This window comes from Ovis aries, chromosome 13 (assembly GCF_016772045.2).
Source record: "Ovis aries strain OAR_USU_Benz2616 breed Rambouillet chromosome 13, ARS-UI_Ramb_v3.0, whole genome shotgun sequence".
NCBI classification, from domain to species: Eukaryota; Metazoa; Chordata; class Mammalia; order Artiodactyla; family Bovidae; genus Ovis; species Ovis aries.
This window is the reverse complement of record NC_056066.1, coordinates 50,174,994-50,196,469: the sequence shown is the minus strand read 5'-3', so window position 1 is coordinate 50,196,469 and position 21,476 is coordinate 50,174,994.

Sequence of the window (21,476 nt, the reverse complement as noted above, 5' to 3'; positions counted from 1 at the left end):
AGCACAGTTATGTCAGTATCTTCACTTGGGGATGGTTTTAAAATTTTAAAATAGATGACAAACTTGAAGATAATGGGGAGTTTACTAAAGAAATTGTCGTGAGCCCCAAATTTAAAGAATAATTTGTTTTACTTAAAAATCATAAACCTATGAATCCTCGTAAAAGATAAATATTTCCTTGAAGCAGAACTGAGTCATATTTTCTTTTTAGTATTATAAAAGATGCTGTTGAAATAGGCAATTCCTTTGATGATATATGAAGGCTAAAGTTATGCTATTTAAAAATATATGTCATTTGCTCAGTTCAGTTCAGTTGCTGAGTCGTGTCCAACTCTTTTCATCCCCCTGAATTGCAGCACGCCAGGCCTCCTTGTCCATCACTATCTCCCAGAGTTCACTCAAACTCATGTCCATCGAGTCCGTGATGCCATCCAGCCATCTCACCCTCTGGCGTCCCCTTCTCCTCCTGCCCCCAATCCCTCCCAGCATCAGAGTCTTTTCCAATGAGTCAACTATTCGCATGACGTGGCCAAAGTACTGGAGCTTCAGCTTTAGCATCAGTCCTTGCAATGAACACCGAGGACTGATCTCCTTTAAGATGGACTGGTTGGATCTCCTTGCAGTCCAAGGGACTCTCAAGAGTCTTCTCCAACACCACAGTTCAAAAGCATCAATTCTTCTGTGCTCAGCCTTCTTCACAGTCCAACTCTCCCATCCATACGTGACCACTGGAAAAACCATAGCCTTGACTAGACGGACTTTTGTTGACAAAGTAATATCTCTGCTTTTTAATATGCTATCTAAGTTGGTCATAACTTTCCTTTCAAGGAGTAAGTGTCTTTAATTTCATGGCTGCAATCACCATCTGCAGTGATTTTGAAGCCCCAAAAATAAAGTCTGACACTGTTTCCACTGTTTAGCCATCTATTTCCCATCAAATGATGGGACCAGATGCCATGATCTTAGTTTTCTGAATGTTGAGGTTTAGGCCAACTTTTTGTTACTTTACCAAATTATAAAAGTATCATATCAAATATTGATTTTTTTCCTAGCTTCTTGAATTGAATGCTTTATATTTTAATATCAGTTGTCATGAAAAATATTGTTTTCATTTGAGTTTAAAAAAATTTCCATGAATTTTTACATGTACATCTTCAGTTATCATTATCACTCCAAAAAGTTGCTTTTATTTTTTTCCATTCCAAATATTTGACTTGTAAATATCACTCCTCTGCTATGAAGTTCTAGCATTATTTCAATATGATCAAAGCATGTAGACTAAATAAATTCTACTATTTCAAATATAATGATTTTTATATTACAATTGGATTTTTTTGTTTTATGAACATGTATAGAGTTTGTGTTATATAGTTACTAAATCAGCTCATCTTTCAAATCATTAAATTTATCTGACTTGATCATATAATTTCTGTCTTCCTTATCATCTTCCTAGCATTGATGAAAGTAGATCTTTGTCAAGTCATCATGTCTGTATCATTATAATTTTAATATTACCTAAGTCTAGGCATTTATATTTGACTTGTTTCTAGATTTTTTTTTCTGAAGTTTTTTTGACACTTGAAATTTCAAGGCTAGACTATTCCTTCTTCACTGTGGACTACACCTCTATCAAGACAAGATACCCTTCTCTTAAAATTTAATAGTTTTACCTAGAATTCTACTTCTCCTTGTAGTCACATCAATATACTTGCTGCTTATCTGTAGTTTCCTGTCATAGTTTGCATATCTCTCTATTTTTAAAAAAGTGTCATTTATTTTACCAGTATATTTTGTTGTTTTTCAGTCACTAAGTCGTGTCTCACTCTTTGTGATCCCATGGACTGCAGCACACCAGACTTCCTTGTTCTTCATTATCTCCAAGTTTGCTCAAACTCATGTCCATTGCATCAGAAATGCTATCTAACCATCTCGTCCTCTGGCACCACCTTCTCTCTTGCCCTCAATCTTTTCCTGGATCAAAGTCTTTTCCAATGAGTCAGCTCTTTACATCAGGTGGAGTTTCAGCTTCAGCTTCAGTATCAGTCCTTCCAGTGAATATTCAGGGGTGATTTCCTTGACAGATTTTATCTCCTTGCTGTCCAAGAGATTCTCAAGAGTCTTATCTAGCACCACATTTGGAAGTGTCATTTCTTTGGTGCTCAACCTTCTTTAATGGTCCAACTGTCTCATCCATACATGATTACCAGAAAAACCATAGCTTTGATTATATGGACCTTTGTCATCAAAGTGATATCTCTGCTTTTAACGTGCTGTCTAGGTTTGTCATAGCTTTTCTTCCAAGGAACAAGTTTCTTTTAATTTTGTGGCTGCAGTCATCATCCACAGCGATTTTGGACCCCCCAAATTAAAATCTATCACTATTTCTGCCTTTTTTCACAGCTATTTGCTATGAAGTGATGGGACAGGATGCCATGATCTTTGTTTTTTGAATGTTGAGTTTTAAACCAACTTTTTCACTCTCCTTTTTCACCCTCATCGGGAAGCTCCTTACTTCCTGTTTGCTTTCTGCCATTAGAGTGGTATCATTCGAATGTTTGAGGTTGTTGACATTTCCTCCAGCAATCTTGATTTCAGCTTGTGATTCATCCAGCCTGACCTTTCGCATAATGCACTCTCCATAGATGTTAAATAAGCAGGATGACAATCTACAGCCTTGATGTACTCCTTTCCCAATTTTGACCCAGTCCATTGTTCCATGTCCTATTCTAACTGTTGCTTTTGCCCTGAATACAGGCTTCTCAAGAGGCAGGTAAAGTGGTCTCATTTCCATTTCTTGAAGAATTTTCCACAGTTTGCCATGATTCACAAAGTCAAAGGCTTTAGCACAGCCAATGAAGCAGAATTAGACATATTTTTGTAATTGCCTTGATTTTTTTTTAATGATCCAACGGTTGTTGGCAATTTGATCTTAGTCCTTCCTTCACAGTGTGTACATTCTAATTAACAGAATAGATTATTTTTAGTATGAAAATAGCCAAAGGGAATATAGACAGCATATGTAACTTAAGACAACTATAGGGAGAAAAGAGTTAAGAAAATTTAAGCAATATCTCTAAGGAGAATATGTAAAATAAGGAATCAATGAATGTACATTTTCATTGATTTATTTTTAAATTACATGTTCTTTCTTATCCAAGAATTATTTTTTGACATTTGCAAGCTTCATAACTATATTTATAAGAGTTATTCAGACACCAGACCTATGTTAGGTTCATTACTCACCATTTTTTCTTTTGAACCACATATCCCCTCAAATTGAGTTAATTCATTGGTTTTGATTCATTTCTTGGTTACATGAAGCACTTCCTTGAGCAATTTTTTTCAAGACAGATAACTGAGTAGCACACTTCCTGAGTCACTGCATCTCTGAGAGGGTCCTTCTGTCTTTACTAATGCATGTTGACTTGGCTGAGTTTAGAATTCTTGGGTCCCAAAGATTGCTTCTGAAACCCCAAAATATCTCCGCATTGCTTTATTCAATATAGTGCTGTAGAAGAGAAGTATGATGGTATCTTCATAGATCTTGTTTTACTCTTTTCTGTCTAGAAGCTTCTAGAACACACTTTTTTATACTCAAAGAAATACAAAATAAATTATTATGTTTGTTTAATTGTAGGTTAATTTTTATTAATATCTAGTATTCTTAGACCTTTGAGCTATTTGTTCAAAACTTCCTTCAGTTCATAAGTTTTAAAATTAATTTGATTATTATTATTATTTTTTTGATTATTGCATCTCTTTGCTTTCTAGAATTCTGTTTCATACTTATTCTATCTCCTGGTTCTAAATATCTTACTTCTTACATTTTTGATCATTTGTTTTCTCCTCAGTTCCTTTTACTTCTGAATTTTAAATAAGTTTCTTGAGTCCTCAAATATCTCCTTTAGCTTTCTGGAATACTGTCAAATCTTTATTTGATTGCTTTTAAAAATTTGGTGGTGATTATTTTCACCTGCAAAAATCATGCTACTAGCAAGCTATCCTCTTCATAAATGTTATATTCTTTCAGCCTGGATTAAGAATTAGGATTAGTAATTTCTTAGAGAAAAATTATTTCATGGTCAATACATGTTCTCTGCTTTTGAAGACATTTTATATTGAGCTGCTGTATTTTTCACACATAATAAAATATGTGATTCCAACTGCATTCTTTTAGAGATTATTTGAGTCATTAAAACAGACAAACAATCTCAAATGAGAGAAAAAAGATTTTATGTTCTATGGTTTCTTTAATAACTATTTGGGGACTTAATAGGCCAAAAGAAATAATGGAAAAGCTAGGAATCCAGTGTGCAGAAGGAAAGTTAATGGAGGTCTACAGTTTCCTACTCAGCTATTTTATGTACCTGTGGGTATAGTTCCCAAAGTTGTTCTTGAATTTTCTGTGCCTTGTGTAGACTGACCCTTGCCTACATTGAACTCCATCTCCTGTGCATAATGTAACAATGACTAACTTTCTATTTTTCTTTCACTATTGAATGAATAAATGGTCAATGGAGACATATAGTATTTTGAGAAAGGAAGAAGTAGGATATGCTGCCCAGTTATATTTTTGAGACTGAATAAAGGAAGCCAGAGGCCTCAACAAAGATATTTAAAGCAAAAAGCTTTAAGAATGATTTTGATAAGAACATTTGACTTTAACAGTGCAGATCATCCCTAGTGGAAACTATATTGCCACTATCATCCACAAATATTGAAGTCATATTAGGTACTGTGGTGATCTAGAATATGGGTCATAGATTCTTCAGATTTGAGTCCAAATCTTATCCTTGCCACTTACTAGCTAAATGACCTTCAGTAAGCTACATCACTGCTCTGTGTCTCAGATTACTCAACTCTAAAAGGGGTAAAAGACTCTCTTACAGTGTTAAGGAAAGGACATGCAAAAATATCTATGAAAAGCAAACCGCACAGAAGTTCTATTCAACCTAGATATTATTATCATATAGAATAACAATATCTTCCTAGTATATAAGACATTGAACTGATCGACAAGCTAGAAAGAAAAGAGTATCTCTCTTATTAAAGTGGAACGTTTGAGATGTTCTCAATTTTTAGAATTCTCTGATTAATATCCCAGGCTATGTTCAACAAATTCAGAAAATTAATGACTTTTAAGAACTCACACTCACAAGAACTCCACTATAAAAGAGCATGAAAAAATAAATTTATATTAAAAAATAAATAAAAGAGTATGTGGTTCTATCTTGTTGCCAAGGAGTTTCTAAACCTTTCTTTATATTTGGATTACCTAGAGATCTTTTAAACATTTTGAAGCCGATGTCATTTCCTAGACCAAATAAACTATAGTCTCTTGAGGTGGGACAGAGGCATCAATATTTTTTATGACTGTGACTCCAATGTTCATATAAGTATAAAACCACTACTCTAACATCTGATACCCTTATCTGACATTTAGTATCTTTATTCACAGAATTTATAGCACCTCTGCAAAAAGATAAACTTTAAAATTAAGTAAGATATGTAAACAGATTTCTAAATATTATATAACTATGGGTTCAATGAAAGTTTAATTCTACAAGCTTAATTTTCTTTCAATGCACTCTTTAAATTATTTAAATTCATTTAGGCAGAAACGAGTATTATATTTTTCTTCCAATCTAGAAAATGTCACAATTTTCATTCTGTCCTTGTAAAGAGATGTGTCTCAACCAGATTTTAACAAAATTATCATAGCCTATTCCAAAAGAAATGTTAACACAAGAGATTTTAGAAAATGAACACATTTGTTTAAACATTCTATTGTGTAAACCTTAACATAATAGGGTAGTTAAGATAACACTACATGTTGCAAAGAGAATCTGTGGACTTCTAGGCCTCACTTACAGTTATATTTTTCAAAATCAAAATATTATATATCCTTTTCTTAAAATCTTCAATGTGGGAGAAATACTATTGTCAAAAATTATATTGAAAATCCTGATTAAAAATTTTTTCTCAGATGTCCTTTTATTACTAAGAACAGTAAAATTGTTTATCATGTCTGATTAAAGAATGAGCAATACATTGGTCATTCTTTATAAGAGAAATACCGCATCACACAACACACTACACTGTATTGACGTCAATGTTCTGAAGCAATTTGTTTGCTAAAAGTCTCACCAAATCGATGAAAGTAAAAAGTCTCAAGAATTTTTTTTTAAACGTGGTTTGTGGCTAGTGGTTTGTGGCCACAATATCCACACATGTCTAGAAATGTAATTGTTCTGTTTTTTTTAATACCCACAAATAGGTGAAAGGACATTTAAAAATTGGCAGGCATTTTTATTTCTCTTCAAAACAGAGGGGCATCCAGTATTGTTTTCTTGGCATTATGAATTTCTATGTGTCATGCCTAATTTTGTGGACATGTCTGCTTTTATGGACATAGACAAGGGTGTGATGAGAAGACGCACTAGCTAGGATCACATAGGGAACCCTCCATTGTGGGTAATGTCAGCAATTAGGACATCATATCTTCAAAGAATCTTTTAATCTTTTGAAGGGAAAGAATCTAAGACCAACATAGCATCTCTGGGGATAATTAATACATTGTGGGTATCATTCCAAGTATCACTTACTTCTATAGTTCTGTTTAAATTCCATTTATCCAATCAAAATTAAATGGACTCTGTGTCAAACATTGTGTACTATAAAGTTTGGGGTGAGTGGTTCAGATGCTCAGTTGTGTCTAACTCTTTGTGACTCCAAGGACTGTAGCTCACCAGGCTCCTCTGTCCATGGGATTCTCCCAGTAAGAATACTGGAGTTGGGTACCATTTCCTCCTCCAGGGAATCTTCCTGACCCAGGGATTGAACCCATGTCTTTTATGTCTCCTGCATTGGCAGGCAGGATACTTCACCACTAGTGCCACCTGGTTGGAATCAAATATGGAATCACAAACCCTTGCTGATGTGGAACAGGTTAAAATAAGTTCCCTTTCACCAAATATTTTCAAAACTGGCAAAGGCATAGTAGAAAATAGAACCACTGAAGGGAAATGTTTTGTATTTGACAAGATAATAAACTATTAATGGATCTGGGCTAAGGGATTTATAGATTACAAGATTACATTCTTCCATCTGAGTTTCTCATGGGTCCAGTGTATACAGATTCTAACATTCTTATTCTGGACTTGGTTAAGAAATTTAGATGCTACTATTGGTGGGCATTTTACATGCATGAGCTTTCTGTAAAATTAGCATTAAACTATCTTAAAAGGAATTAGAATTTCTAGCACTGGTGTAAGCTGTCTCTGTGGTCATGAGACAGGCTTTTGACATTTGTCAATGCTTAAAGATATTTCCCATCACATTGGCATTAGCTTTAACTGCTAGATGGAGAGGATATTGAAAATAGATTGTGCTCCAGAATTTAGAGTGAATATAAACAAATAACGTCGTCCAACTCCAAATACTTTCCTTGTAAGAACTTGAAACAATTCTTATTATTGCAATGTCTCTTGAGAAAGCCATGTTTTGTCCTCTTGAGGAAAAAAAGAAAACAAAAAACAAAAAACATTCCCATCCTTATGGGACAGCAATTATCCAGGAATGGTGCATGGCAGGAAATAGAGTCAGGCTTGCTGGGAAGTACAGAGCTGGGCTGCATGGTCAGCAGAAATCCCCCCAGAAAATAGGCATTCAGAAAAATCTGTTTTCCTACTTAATAGTTTTTCTCCTTTTTTAAAAAAAAATTTTAAATAGTGGATGGTCTCAGACCAGGTTACTCTTTGTGTTTTCATCTCATGGTATCATGCAAAAGCATGACAGGGTTCATTTCTCAGATGATGTGCAATGATGTTCAAGACTCAACACATAATCAGCAATAAGACCAGCACCCTGGCCAACAGAGTGGAAATATTCACTTTGAAAAAGGATATCATAAACCAGAATATGGGAAGCACATTAAAGCACACGTCTGTAAAACACAACCTCTGCCCCCAAAGCTGACATCTGACCTGTGATACTTGTGTATGAGAAATTATTTTCTGCTGCCTAAACATGCATTTCAGAAATTGATATGAGGAGAATTGGTGACATTTTTCATAGGGATAGAGTTTAGAAAACCAAGCTTCTCTCTGAATTTCATTTCATTTACTGTAAAGCTTAAGAGCTAGAAAGTTAGGTCTAAAAAGTTAGGTCTAAAAGTCTAAATATCTTCCCTGTGACATTTATCTTCACTATAAGAGAGCTGGCTTCTATAATCATCCTCCATTTTCCAGTAGCAGAGAGGTCAATCTTACTGGACTCTTCCTTTTTCTCTTCTGTTGTTACCATAATTAATCTTCTTGTTCATCATTAAAATACATCAAATGTTGGTCTATTGGAGAAAAAACATACTTTTATTTTCATCCTAGTGGTGCTTTTTATTATCATTCAAGATGGAATTTACTACATTTTAGACTTGGATAAATTAAGTTAAATATTGGGAAGCTCTTTTTCCTTAGGGATCCTGAAATCAGTTGTACGACTACACTTTAAACAAATTTGTCAACTATCTTGTCATATGTCCCTTGTATCATCATGACATGGCAGGAATAAAAAACAACTTTGGAAAATGATGCCTTGAATTGAATTGAAGATGTTTCTCCTTTAGATACAGGGCCTTGAACAATTTGTTCTATCTCAGTAATTCCCCATTTTCTTGTGTATAAAATGGGTGTTAATAACACCTACCTTCTGCAGAGTCCTTTTTAGAGCATCAGACAGAAATACTTGAGCCTTAACTAGTCACACAGGCAGTATTTTACTGTAAATGTAAGAGGATGTGAAGAATAAAAATGGAGATAGGAATTTTGCTGCTTTCTGGTGTTACTAAGGTTGTTCTGTAGACAGGAAGAAATGAACAGGCCCTGATCTGTGGTGATGGAGCTGATAATGAGAATGATCTGCCCAGGTGCCTTTAGCCTCACTGCTGTGGCTTGGCCTCCCACCACTTGACCTTTCTCTGGTGGGATCTCAACACCGTGTATCTGACTCAGGACTTATGGTTTTGAGGAGCCGGAAATCAGTGTCTTCCTGCATCTCTCAATTAAAGATTCATGAGAACTGGAGAATAAAGGCACTAGCTCCTTGACCCCTTGGGTGGGATACTGTGGAGGTGCATGTTCTACATTGTCTCTTGGTTGCCTGGCAGCTGGATGAAACTCCAGGCCCAAAACAAAGACAAGAGGCTCTTACTGTTCCCTGGACCCTGCAGGCCAAAACTCCTTCTCTGCTTCCAAGCCTTTGTCCACTTCCTTCTGGTCCCATGGATCTCTTTCAGTGCCTGAAACAGATTCAGTCTGTCCCTTTCTTAGGCCTTTGCCTGTTCTGTTTCCCTTCACTGTGCTATCTTCTTCCCTTTATCCTCCTGCACATCAGTTAATCTTTACTCATTTTTCTGATGGACTTCCCCAGTGTCTCAGGGTAGAGAACCCACCTGAATTTCAGGAGCTGCAGGAGATGTGATTTTGATCCCTGGGTCAGAAAGATGCACTGGAGGAGGGCATGGCAACCTGCTCCAGTATTCTTGCCTGGAAAAACAGTGACTAGAGAAGCTTGGTGGGCTAGAGTCCTTAGGGTCACAAAGAGTCCACAGAGTTGCAAATGGTAGACACAACTGAAGTGACTTAACACACACTCATACATTTTTCTGATATCAGTTCAAAATATTATTTTTCATAAATTTACATCCCTGCCCAGAATGTTTTTCATCTTTATATACATCTTATCTTTAATCTTCATAGTATTAAGTATCAGTTCAGTTCAGCTCAGTTGCTCAGTCGCGTCCGACTCTTTGTGACCCCATGAATCGCAGCACGCCAGGCCTCCCTGTCCATCACCATCTCCCGGAGTTCACTCAGACTCATGTCCATCGAGTCAGTGATGCCATCCAGCCATCTCATCCTCTGGTGTCCCCTTCTCCTCCTGCCCCCAATCCCTCCCAGCATCAGAGTCTTTTCCAATGAGTCAACTCTTCGCATGAGGTGGCCAAAGTACTGGAGTTTCAGCTTTAGCATCATTCCTTCCAAAGAAATCCCAGGGCTGATCTCCTTCAGAATGGACTGGTTGGATCTCCTTGCAGTCCAAGGGACTGTCAAGAGTATTGAGTATAGTTTGTAATTATACACATGTGGGATATTTGACTGTCTCCCCAAAAATACTGTAGAACTGTAAGAGGGCAAAGAGCATATCAACTTTACTCAACTAATTTTTCCTAAACTCCAGGCCAAGTGCTTGTTGACTGTTTATTGATTAAATGAGTGTCATAACAAATAAACCAGATTCTATGCATATTATAACTGTATTGATTTATATTTAGCATAACTTTTCCTCCCAGATATTTCACTTTAGCAGCTCTTCCTTTTAGAACAAGACTCTTGGGACACCTACCGTGAAAGAAATGGACCTCTGTTAGAATTTTTTCTAGGGGAGAGGAGGCAGGGCTGGTTGAGGATAGTGGAGATAAGGGTTGTTATAGTAGCTACGATGGATAGGAGGAAAGGAAGCAACCCAGACAGCTGTTGCCAGTGAAGACCTGTGTCTATGGGTCAGCTTTCGGAGTGTTCTGGGGCTGAGGTTGAACACTGGAAATCCATATCCTCCATTTTGTAGGCTGGTTTCAGATGTTTTCTCTTAGAGGTTGGGTTTCCGTTCATGAACCCCATCCCACAATTGCTCAGTGTACTTTTTAATCTACGTATCAGACTTTACCTGAATCAGAATTGAAACTTTAGAGTTTCCTTTGGAGAAGGCAATGGCACCCCACTCCAGTACTCTTGCCTGGAAAATCCCATGGACGGAGGAGCCTGGTGGGCTGCAGTCCATGGGGTCTCTGAGAGTCTGACACGACTGAATGACTTCACTTTCATCTTTCACTTTCATGCATTGGAGAAGGAAATGGCAGCCCACTCCAGTGTTCTCGCCCGGAGAAACCCAGGGATGGGGGAGCCTGGTGGTCTGCTGTCTATGGGGTCGCACAGAGTTGGACACAACTGAAGCGACTTAGCAGCAGCAGCAGCAGCAGCAGCAGCAGCAGCAGAGCTTCCTTGGTCCATTGGACTCTCTGCTAGCATGGCCCATTTTATGGATAAAAATTATGTCTCATTTAAATTGTTATTTTAAAAAGTCTGAAAGAATGGATAACTATATTCTAATATTCCAGTGGAGTATAAGAATTCTAAATAAAATTATTCAGCCTAAAATTAAATCAAAGCATGTTAAGTATATAAAATTTAAAGAATTATACCAAATTCTCATAGGAAGTGTGTTTAGAAAACTTTGGAAGACAAAAACTTGTAAATTCCAAAATTTCACCTTTGCAGGTTCCATGGAGGACAGCTTCTTGTGAAACATGCAAAAGAGTGCCCATGTCCTTCACTATATCTCTTTCTCTTTAAAATTAATTAATTTGCCTGTGCCAGGTCTTAGTTGTGGCACACGCCCAGTCTTAGTTGCCTGATCAGGGATTGAACCTGGGCCCCCTGCATTGGGAGTGCGGTCTTATGGACCACCAGGGAAGTTCCTATTACTGTATTTCTATATATCAAATCTGTCCTGGACAAAGCCACTCACCTATGAGAATAACACAATCAACCTTCATCAGCCCTTGCCTCAAAATCTCCAGATATCTGAAACTGAATAATAAAATTGTTTTCTATTTTTCTGTTTTGTTTGAACAATGACCTAGGTCTGGATTTAGTTTTGTGTGTGTTGTCATTATCCTTGTGCTCTGAGCAGTTATCTATGATCAACTGTACCAAGCAAGGGAATCACTCGCTGAATTTGGTATCAGAAATGCTGGGGAGTTTTGATGAGACCTCAGGAAATGACTCACAAATACAGAGAAATCATAGTAATATCAGTGGAAAGGATACCTGTTGGGTTTTTTTTTTTTTTTTTCCTCTCTCTCTTTTTTTTTTTTTTCCCGTGGAGCAAAAAAAAAAAAAAAAAAAGAAAGAAAAAGAAAGCCTTAGGGGAACTGAAAACCTGGTGAAATGGTTTACTCAAATTCATTTAGCAATTTTTTTCCCCCCATTCTTGTAGGGGAATTAGCAGAGCGCTAAAGGTTTTAAAGAATTCAGATGAAAAGCCATCTGTTCCCTGGGCTTTGTTCAATCTCAATTTAAGGATGGCTTTTGAGATTTCCTATTCCCTAATTAATTCCTCTAGATGAGCTTGTAGGGTTGGCTCAATTTATTTTTTGAAAGATGGAAAAAATGCTCCCATCAATTAGCCCTTTGTTACGTTGTGACTGAGATGGAAATAGCTTTTTGCCAAGTGGAGCAAGGAGCTGAGAGATGCTTGTGTGTGCAGTGGCCAGGTGGCCTTTGTCAGTAGGCCTGGCTTTGATGTAAGTACCATTTTCTGGGCCTTTCAGATAACTGGTGAGAAAGCACCCAGCGTGGCAGGAATCTGAGTAATATTTAGCCTGAAGCACAAGGGTGGGGAAACTGAAGCAGTGAGTAAGAGTCACATTTTAAAGAACATAATTGTTAGAACAATTTTTTTTTTTTTTTGTATTACCACATGTAATGTACTCTAGTTGAAGGCTCCCTGAGTGCTGTTCTCTGGGACTGAGTTTTCTGTGTGGACAAGCACTAGAGGGGCAACTGATGGGCTGCAAGGTGAAAAGGGAAGGGAAGAGAGAGGAGAAACTCACCACCATCAGCAGCAGGCATACTTTTACGTTTCCTAGTGCCCTCGCTGAGTCTGGGGCTGAGACCCAGGATCTGGCAGGGACTTATTTCTTTCTTTGCAAGAGAAATTCTGACCCTTGGACTGTGGAGCTTTGGATATTACATGATATTAGGCCAAGATGTGATCAGGGACCAGGGTATGATGGTAAAATAAATTGTAAAAGCTTAGTGCCAACTTTCTCCTGCCAGCTCAGGTCTTGTGACTGGAGGTAAAGGGAGCCACAAGCCCCTGCCCTGGCACAGTCAGGAAACTGGTTTTCAAGACCTGTCACTGAAGCGAGATTACATGCTGACCGAGCAGCATGGTTAGGCGAGTGGGTATTCTTGGTTGGGAAGGCATACAGCTCCTTCCTTAACAGGACTGATGGTGGAAGAAGAAGGGTTGGGGTCTAAGCTCTGCTGTTACTCAGCATTAAAAAGCTAAAACCCTGACCATTGAGGGTTTCCCACAGAGCACTGCAGAAGGAAAACTCCTTTTAAGAAAGGCCCAGGCTGCAGGGGTCAGTCTTGGAAAAGTTTAACCCTTATCTCTCAATTATTACTTTATCTGCTCCTACTCCTTAAAAATGACACCTTTATTTATAAATATTGGAAAAGTGAAAGTGAAAGAAAGTGAAGTTGCTCAGTCGTGTCCGACTCTTTGCGACCCCATGGACTGTAGCCTACCAGGCTTCTCCATCCATGGGATTCTCCAGGCAAGAATACTGGAGTGGGTTACCATTTCCTTCTCCAGGGGATCATCCCAACCCAGGGATCGAACCTGGGTCTCCCGGCATTGGAGGCAGACGCTTTAACCTCTGAGCCATCAGGGAAGCCAAAGAATAAGTCAAATAATGTGTTTACCACCACTGGCACAGTTCTTGGCAGATAATAAAAATATTTTATAATCATTATTATTTTTCTATGGCAGTTCATACAAAATTATTGAAGATTTGTTTGCAATATTTCATAAAATAATATTTTCTTCAAACACAAACTAGACTATATTGCTTTCTCTTTTCTATCTTGGGAACCTCCTTCCTGAGTAGAATATTTGAATTCCATTTGTATTGTACTGTTCTCTATTGGTTTCCTACATATGTTCTTATTTTTTAACTGGATTGTAAAAGTCATGTGTTATACTTTTTTGTGCCCTTTGGTCCTGGTGCCATACCACGGTCTAGACCAGCAAATAAGCTCAACAAATATGTATTGATTATTAAGGTAGTTATAAATACTTTAAAACAGTATGTTTTATACCTCATTCAAGTTTTAGCTCATATGGTCATACCTAGTTTGTAATATTTTCACAAATATCTTTCTTATTAAACTTAGAGTGCCACGCAAATACCATATAATATCACTTATATGTGGAATTCAAAATATAGTTAATCTCTCTTGTAGCATTTAATCTAAAGGAATCGATTCACTGATTTGACAGTTTACCAAATATTTTCTACACACATAGATGTTTTATGTTCTCTACATCTGTTTTCTTCTTTTTAAATTTTACAGATTTTTACATTTAATAGATTTTTAATTGAAGTATAGTTGATGTACACTCTGTTCTCTATCTTCTAAATAAAACTAGTAATTTTAAAAGCCTAATTCTGTCATAGTAGCTTAATAGCCATCAAAAAATTTGCAAATCACTTAATTTTCCTGCAGCTCCAAGTCCTTTTCTCTAAATTTCATATAAATATTTACCTTACTTCTCTTATCTGGAGGTGTAATAAGAACACTAAAGATCTCCTAGCCATGCCTTTATTAATATAAGTCATACTTATATGTTCTACCCCAGCCCCTCAAACCTTTCTTCACTGAGATTCTTCAAATCTCATCCAGTGCAGTGTATAGCACTGTGATTGGAGAAAATGCATACTGAAGTGAAGTGAAGTCGCTGAGTCGTGTCTGACTCTTTGCGACCCTGTGGACTGTAGCCTACCAGGCTCCTCCATCCATGGGATTCTCCAGGCAAGGATACTGGAGTGGGTTGCCATTTTCTTCTCCAGGGAATCTTCCCGACCCAGGGATCGAACCCCGGTCTCCTGCGTTGGAGGCAGCCGCTTTAACCTTTGAGCCACCAGGGAATACATACTAGCTCTCCCTTTAAAACCTTTAATCTACTCCAGGTATTTACCCTATTCCTGGCTAATTGATATAGTTTGCATAAAATCCTTTGTGTTTGGCTTACCTTCTGCCCTTAGGGGGCTGCCCTGATAGCTCAGCTGGTAAACAATCCACATGCAAATGCAGGAGACCCTGGTTCCATTCCTGGGTCACGGGGTCAGGAAGATCTGCTGGAGATGGAATAGGTTACCCACTCCGGTATTCTTGGGCTTCCCTTGTGACTCAGCTGGTAAAGAATCTGCTCCCAGTGTGTGAGACCTGGGTTCTATTCCTGGATTGGGAAGACTCCATGGAGAAGGGAATGGCTACCCACTCCAGTATTTTGGCCTGGAGAATTCCATGGACTGTATAGTCCATGGGGACACAAAGAGTCCACATGACTGAGTGACTTTCACTTTCACTTTCTGTCCTTAGGAGTAGAGAAAGATTTAACAAACAAAACTGAAATGAAAAAAGAAATAAGATGTATAGAGAGAGACTAGGAAGGAGAAAGAGAGAGTGACAGTTGACTCAGTATGGACATCCTGTCAAGTAGAGAGTGTGGATGGATTTGTTAGCAGTAGTTGGAGCTGGATGGGAGTAGACAGTTCCAGAGGGAAAGGTGTAATTAAGGTGATCAATAGACTCAGTTTGCATGAGACTGAAGGGTTTCTTGGAACAGGAGACATTCAGTGTTAAGTGTGACAAGCTGGTCATCTCAGGTGGAGATATACAGTGGACCAAATTTAGAAACAAGAAACTCAATCAGAAGGCAAATGAACTAGTTGTTGTGGAGAGTGGATTCAGAAACTCAAACCACTGGTTGTTAAACCACTAGTTTGACTTGTGGTCAAAAGATCATTCTTACTTGAGCATGGGAGCAGCCTGAATAGCCCTTCAAGCAAAACACAATGAGGACCCCAGGTCAAACCCACATCATTATGGGTACCCCATGGTTTTCAAAAGTTCTCTTTATACCACTTCACTTTTGTGAAAAGATCTGCATTAGTACCTGTTTTTGCTAAGTATAAGAAATCCAAAGAGAAATTTTTTTTAATGGAAAAAAGGTGAAAAGTGAAGCTCCAGGAGAGGCAGTGGGGGCACCCCAGCAAGGAGAAGGACATCTTTAAGCTCCTTCTCTAGGAACTATACTCAGTATCTCAGCATCAAGCTGCCAGAACTTTGTTCTGAGTCTGTGAGCATCTCTGCTTTATCTCAATTTATTTGTGCATCTCTTAGCAAGAAGTGTCCTAAGGTAACTGATTCTTCACTTTATGCCATTTGGGCTTACAACGTTTTCACAGGACTACTGTACTTGGATTGTGGGGAAACTGAACTCCCTGTGAGTCAGTTCTAAGGATGAACTACAAATGAGGCAGCCTTGTCTGATGAGGCCTTGTGTACTGTTCCTCTTGATTTCTAGTGCTGCTTATGGGAAGCAAATAAATTAGCAAATGTCTCCCTCCCTCTTACTATCAATTTTCTTACCTTGGGCATCATCACTATGTCAGGCCCTGCCATAATCACCATCTCTTAATACAAAACTATGTGCTGTTTGTGCTGTGTTCAGCCACTCAGTTGTGTCCAACTTTCTGCACTCCCAAGGACTGCAGCCCCCTAGGCTCCTCTGTCCATGAGATTATCCCAGCAAGAATACTGGAAGTGGGTTGGCATTTCCTTCTCGAGGGATTTTCCCAAACCAGGGATCAAACCTGCATCTTCTGTGTCTCCTGCATTGGCTGGCAGATTCTTTACCACTGAGCCACTGGGGAATATCTAGTACAAAACTACTATGGATCAAAAGGGAACTATCTTCAGAGAAAAGTTAATCTTTTCCATTCCAAGGGATAGGGAAGCAGTGGTGTGTTATGACCTGAACTCAGGGTTTAAAATGTTTCAATCCATTGAAATGAGATCATTTTCAGCCTATTTAGTTTTCTATAAATATTACGGTAATTTTAAAAAGGATTTTCAAAATATGTGGCGATATAATCAAATGAACAATCTGGAAAGCTCAACATTAAAACTCCTAGTTCAGTTCAGTTCAGTTCAGTCACTCAGTTGTGTCTGACTCTTTGAGACCCCATGAACTGCAGCACGCCAGGCCTCTCTGTCCATCACCAACTCCCAGAGTTCACTCAAACTCATGTGCATTGTGTCGGTGATGCCACACAGCCATCTCATCCTCTGTCATCCCCTTCTCCTGCCTTCAATCTTTCCCAGCATCAGGGTCTTTTCCAATGAGTCAACTTTTCACATGAGGTGGCCAAAGTACTGGAGTTTCAGCCTCAGCATCAGTCCTTCCAATGAACACCCTGGACTGGTCTCCTTCAGAATGGACTGGTTGGATCTCCTTGCAGTTCCAAGGGACTCTCAAGAGTCTTCTCCAACACCACAGTTCAAAAGCATCAATTCTTCGACGCTCAGCTTTCTTCACAGTCCAGCTCTCACATCCATACATGACCACTGGAAAAACCGTAGCCTTGACTACACGGACCTTTGCTGGCAAAGTAATGTCCCTGCTTTTTAATGTGCTTTCTAGGTTGGTCATAACTTTCCTTCCAAGGAGTAAGCGTCTTTTAATTTCATGGCTGCAATCACCATCTGCAGTGATTTCAGAGCCCCCAAAATAAAGTCTGACACTGTTTCCACTGTTTCCCCATCTATTTGCCATGAAGTGATGGGACCAGATGCCATGATCTTTGTTTTCTGAATGTTGAAGTTCAAGCCAACTTTTTCACTCTCTTCTTTCACTTTCATTAAGAGGCTTTTGAGTTCCCTTCACTTTCTACCATAAGGGTGGTATCTAGAATGACTTTGAATTATCATTAGTGTTAGAGAAAGGACTGCAATTTGAACATAAACTGTTCTTATTTGTGACTAGTTCTGATACAATTTTGTTTTATCTTTTACAGTATCAAAGAACTGATAGAACAGGGAAAATCCAGATTCTTTTCTCTGAGTTATTGGCCTCATGACAAGCTACATTAGACAGGCTCTTGTGGTGAAAGATTAAAATATTACCAGCTTTGTTTTGAAACTGTGACACAGAGTGCTTTTTTGGAAACTTTCTGAGGTGGTTTGGGCCCTTAACTTGCCTGGTAACCACAGCTTCTGGACTAATCCAGCTCACCGTTTGGGAATTTCCAATTTGGGGATTACTAAATAGGGACACTGGTTTAGGCAATGCTTTCTCTTCTGGTTTGCAGGTGAGCAGACTCTTTCTTATTAAAGAAGAGTCTGATTACAGCAAGTGAGGGGAATTTTTTACACTCTACCTCCAGAGAGCAGATTTTGGAGGGATTCTCTTAGACCAGAGCATCTGCAACTATAATGTGCCTGCCAATAATGGAATCTTCTGGGCACCTTGCTGAATAATTAAGTCTCTGGGGTGAGGTATTTCCAACCAGGTGATGAAGCTACTACTAGTTCATAAACCACAATCTGCACAGCAAGATCTTAGAGAAAAGTCAAGTGTGCCTGTGGTGGCAGGAGAGGACCATGTGCTTTCAGGACACTTAGAATTTATGTCACAGGACTTCTCTGGTGGTCCAGTGGTTAAGACTATGTGCTCTCAATGCCGAAGGCCTGGGTTTGATCCCTTGTCAGGGAACTAGATCCCACATGTCGCAACTAAAAAACCAACTGTACTGAAACTAAGACCCAGTGCAACCAAATAAATAAATATTAAGAAATAACTTATGAATCTAATTTGTCTTTGGGCACCAGTACAGTGATGCCAAACATCTTTAGCTGCAATAAACTTCTCTAAATTTATATATTATAGAAACTCCTCCTGAGATAATTTTCATCATGGCATTTAACCTTACTCTGCCTGAGTTTAGCTGCATCTCTTCTGTGTTGCTGAATCTAATTGCGCAGCAATTGCACGTTTTAGTTCTTCAGCTGTGTTTGATGTCCTTGCTTCTCACCTCTGAGGAACTGGTGATTCCTGCCAAGGTGTACTGGGTGCACTTCCTGATACTCTACCTAAAAGTGATGAGTAAACACGAGATATCATGTGTCCTCAGATTCAATGAGACAGATGGCTCTTATTCAAGGAAACTTACTCAAAAACATTTAAATAAGCATGATTATTACTGTGAAGAGAAAGTGAGATAAAAATGTGAAAAAGTGGAAAAAGTATATCCAAAGACAAGGCTAAGGAATTAAAGACAGTGGTGCTATATTTCACCTGGCCTCATGAATAGAGGGCCACAGGGAACTAGACCCTTGATAACAGGCAGAGACTTAGGCATAAGAATTGAGTTTGAATGCTTCTAGATTAGAAGCAGAAGACTTCACTTGTAAAGAATTAGAATTTGCACACATGAATCTCACTTTATACTATGTGAAGAGGGTGTATTTCTGAAGAATTTGAATGGAGACTGAACTTTGTCCAATTTCTTTAAGAACACTATCATTTGGAAATCATCTCTCTTTTTTCAAGAATTTAATTCACAGTCATTTTCCACAATTGAGACCTATTAAGTATTAAGTCAAAAGGAATCTCTTAATGTGACCTTCTCCTAATTCATTGCTGTGGTCAATGCGGCTTTTAGATTTGAAAGTTTTTCCTCAGTGTGTAATTGATTGGAAGACTGTTTCCTAGTAAAGTGTATTGTTACATTTCTGTGTGGTTGATAAACAGAGAACAAAGGGACACTCACCAGAGGCTTCTGTTTGCACATAAAATAAAAGCCTTGTGGTGGTGAGAGCTTTTGTGTTAACCAAAATAAAATCCCAAATGGGGCAGGTTCCCAAAGGATGGTTTAGTCATTTATACAGTTACATGACTAACTTATGTGTACGCCTTTTGAATATGCATTGATTTTCTACCTTCACACAAAGGTGACCGTTTTTAGTTTTTAAGTGCTTGTCCATCATTCACCAGCCATTTCTCCCTTTTCTATTATTCCAACTTTTAGTTGAACAACAGAAGAGTTGAATCATAAAAGAAAAGTTAAAAAAAAAAAAACCCTTTTATTTGTTTGAAGGAAATTCTTTCCATGTGTCCCTGCTCCTTCCTTTGCTAATTTGGGTCATGTGCTCGGCTTTAGTCATCTGTCCCAGGCAGAGAGGGGCCAAGCTCCTCCTCCGCTCACCGCAGGGAGGTCTGGAGGTCTATGAGTGGTAACTGAAGATTGCTGGACCCACCACATCCTACAAAAAATGTAATAGCTGCTTGAGGCTTAGAGCTTCCACTGGAATTTGAGGCTAAAAGCATAAAATAAGCCAAAAACTAAAAGGTCTGCAGGCAAGACATGAGTTGATTGAAAGAGAGGAGGAAGAAGAGGAGGGTAGAACAAGAAAGAGCCAATATCAAGAGTGGAGATGATGAGCCAGGAGGAAGAAAGAGACCTTTATGTTGGAATAACAGAGGCCCCTGTGTTCTTCTTCTGCATACTTAGGAATACAGGTGGTACCTTCAAGCTATTGGAGTCAAGCTATTGGTGCAGATATCAGCTTCTGATGATAAAATGGCATGTGTATTAGATAAACAGGACTGACCTCTAAGAGTTCAGAATTCCCTAGGTCCGTGCATAACTTGTACATGACAATCTCCTTTAAAGTTTTAGGGAAATAGAAGAATACTCTAGAATTTTGTACTTAGACCTTAACAAAACAGGTAAACATTTTTTTCAGAAGCCAAGCTTACTTTCTCTCAATGATTTATCCATCTAGACTTTGTGAAACATTTATTGTCTATGCTACTCACTTGGCAGTAATTCAGAGAGCATGGTGATGTACATCATTTGTACTGTTTTCTGGTATTGTTTTTTAGTACTTTAATTCTTATTTGAATTTCTACTTTATTTTGGTTTTCTCTGTTACTAAGAGAGAAATATGGATACACATTTAAAAAAATATGGATACACATTCTTTATATTCTCACTTTCTCTGTTATTAGGAGAGAAATATGGATACATATTTATTTTGAAATATGGATATACATTCTTTTAGATTCTTCTCATTCAGAGGTGGGGTACCTGCCCCCTTCCAGGGAATCTGGTGGGCTCTGACCACTTCAACCTATAGAGTACAGCAGAAGTGATGCTGTACTACCAAAACCACATGGCTGTAAAACCGCAACTCACTTCCAATGGTGACTCATGAAAGACAGCCTTGTTTGCTGGTCAGATTCACTCTTGGGTCCATGAGATACTGTATAAGAAGTGTGACTACCCTCAGACCACAATGCCGTAGAAACCATATGTAGACAGATACTCCAGTTAACAGTTTATGCCAAGTTCACTATTTAGCTGTCTCAAGGTAGGGACAGATAGGTATGTGAAGATGCTACATTGGAAATTTATCTTCTAGTCTTAGTCTTCAGAGGATCCTAGTTTAGGCTCAATACATTGGAGAGAAGAGATCAGTCAGAGCTCCCACACCTGTCCACAAACATTATGCAGTTGTAGTATTTTTATATCACAGTGTATTTAGGTAGTTTACTGCACAGCAATAAAACTGAAATCAAAGGAAGAACTTTTAAAAGTTAAATTATTATTGGTTTGGAGGTAGTTTCAGCCAAATGGAAACACTAGTGGCAGATTGGAGGGTGAGAGTAGGGGTTCAACCAATTTGTTGATGCTATATCTCTCTTCCTCTTTCTGTGCATCAAGCAGTGTCTTGTGTGATTGTGTCTCTTTTATGATCCCAGCTTCTGCCAGTCAGCCC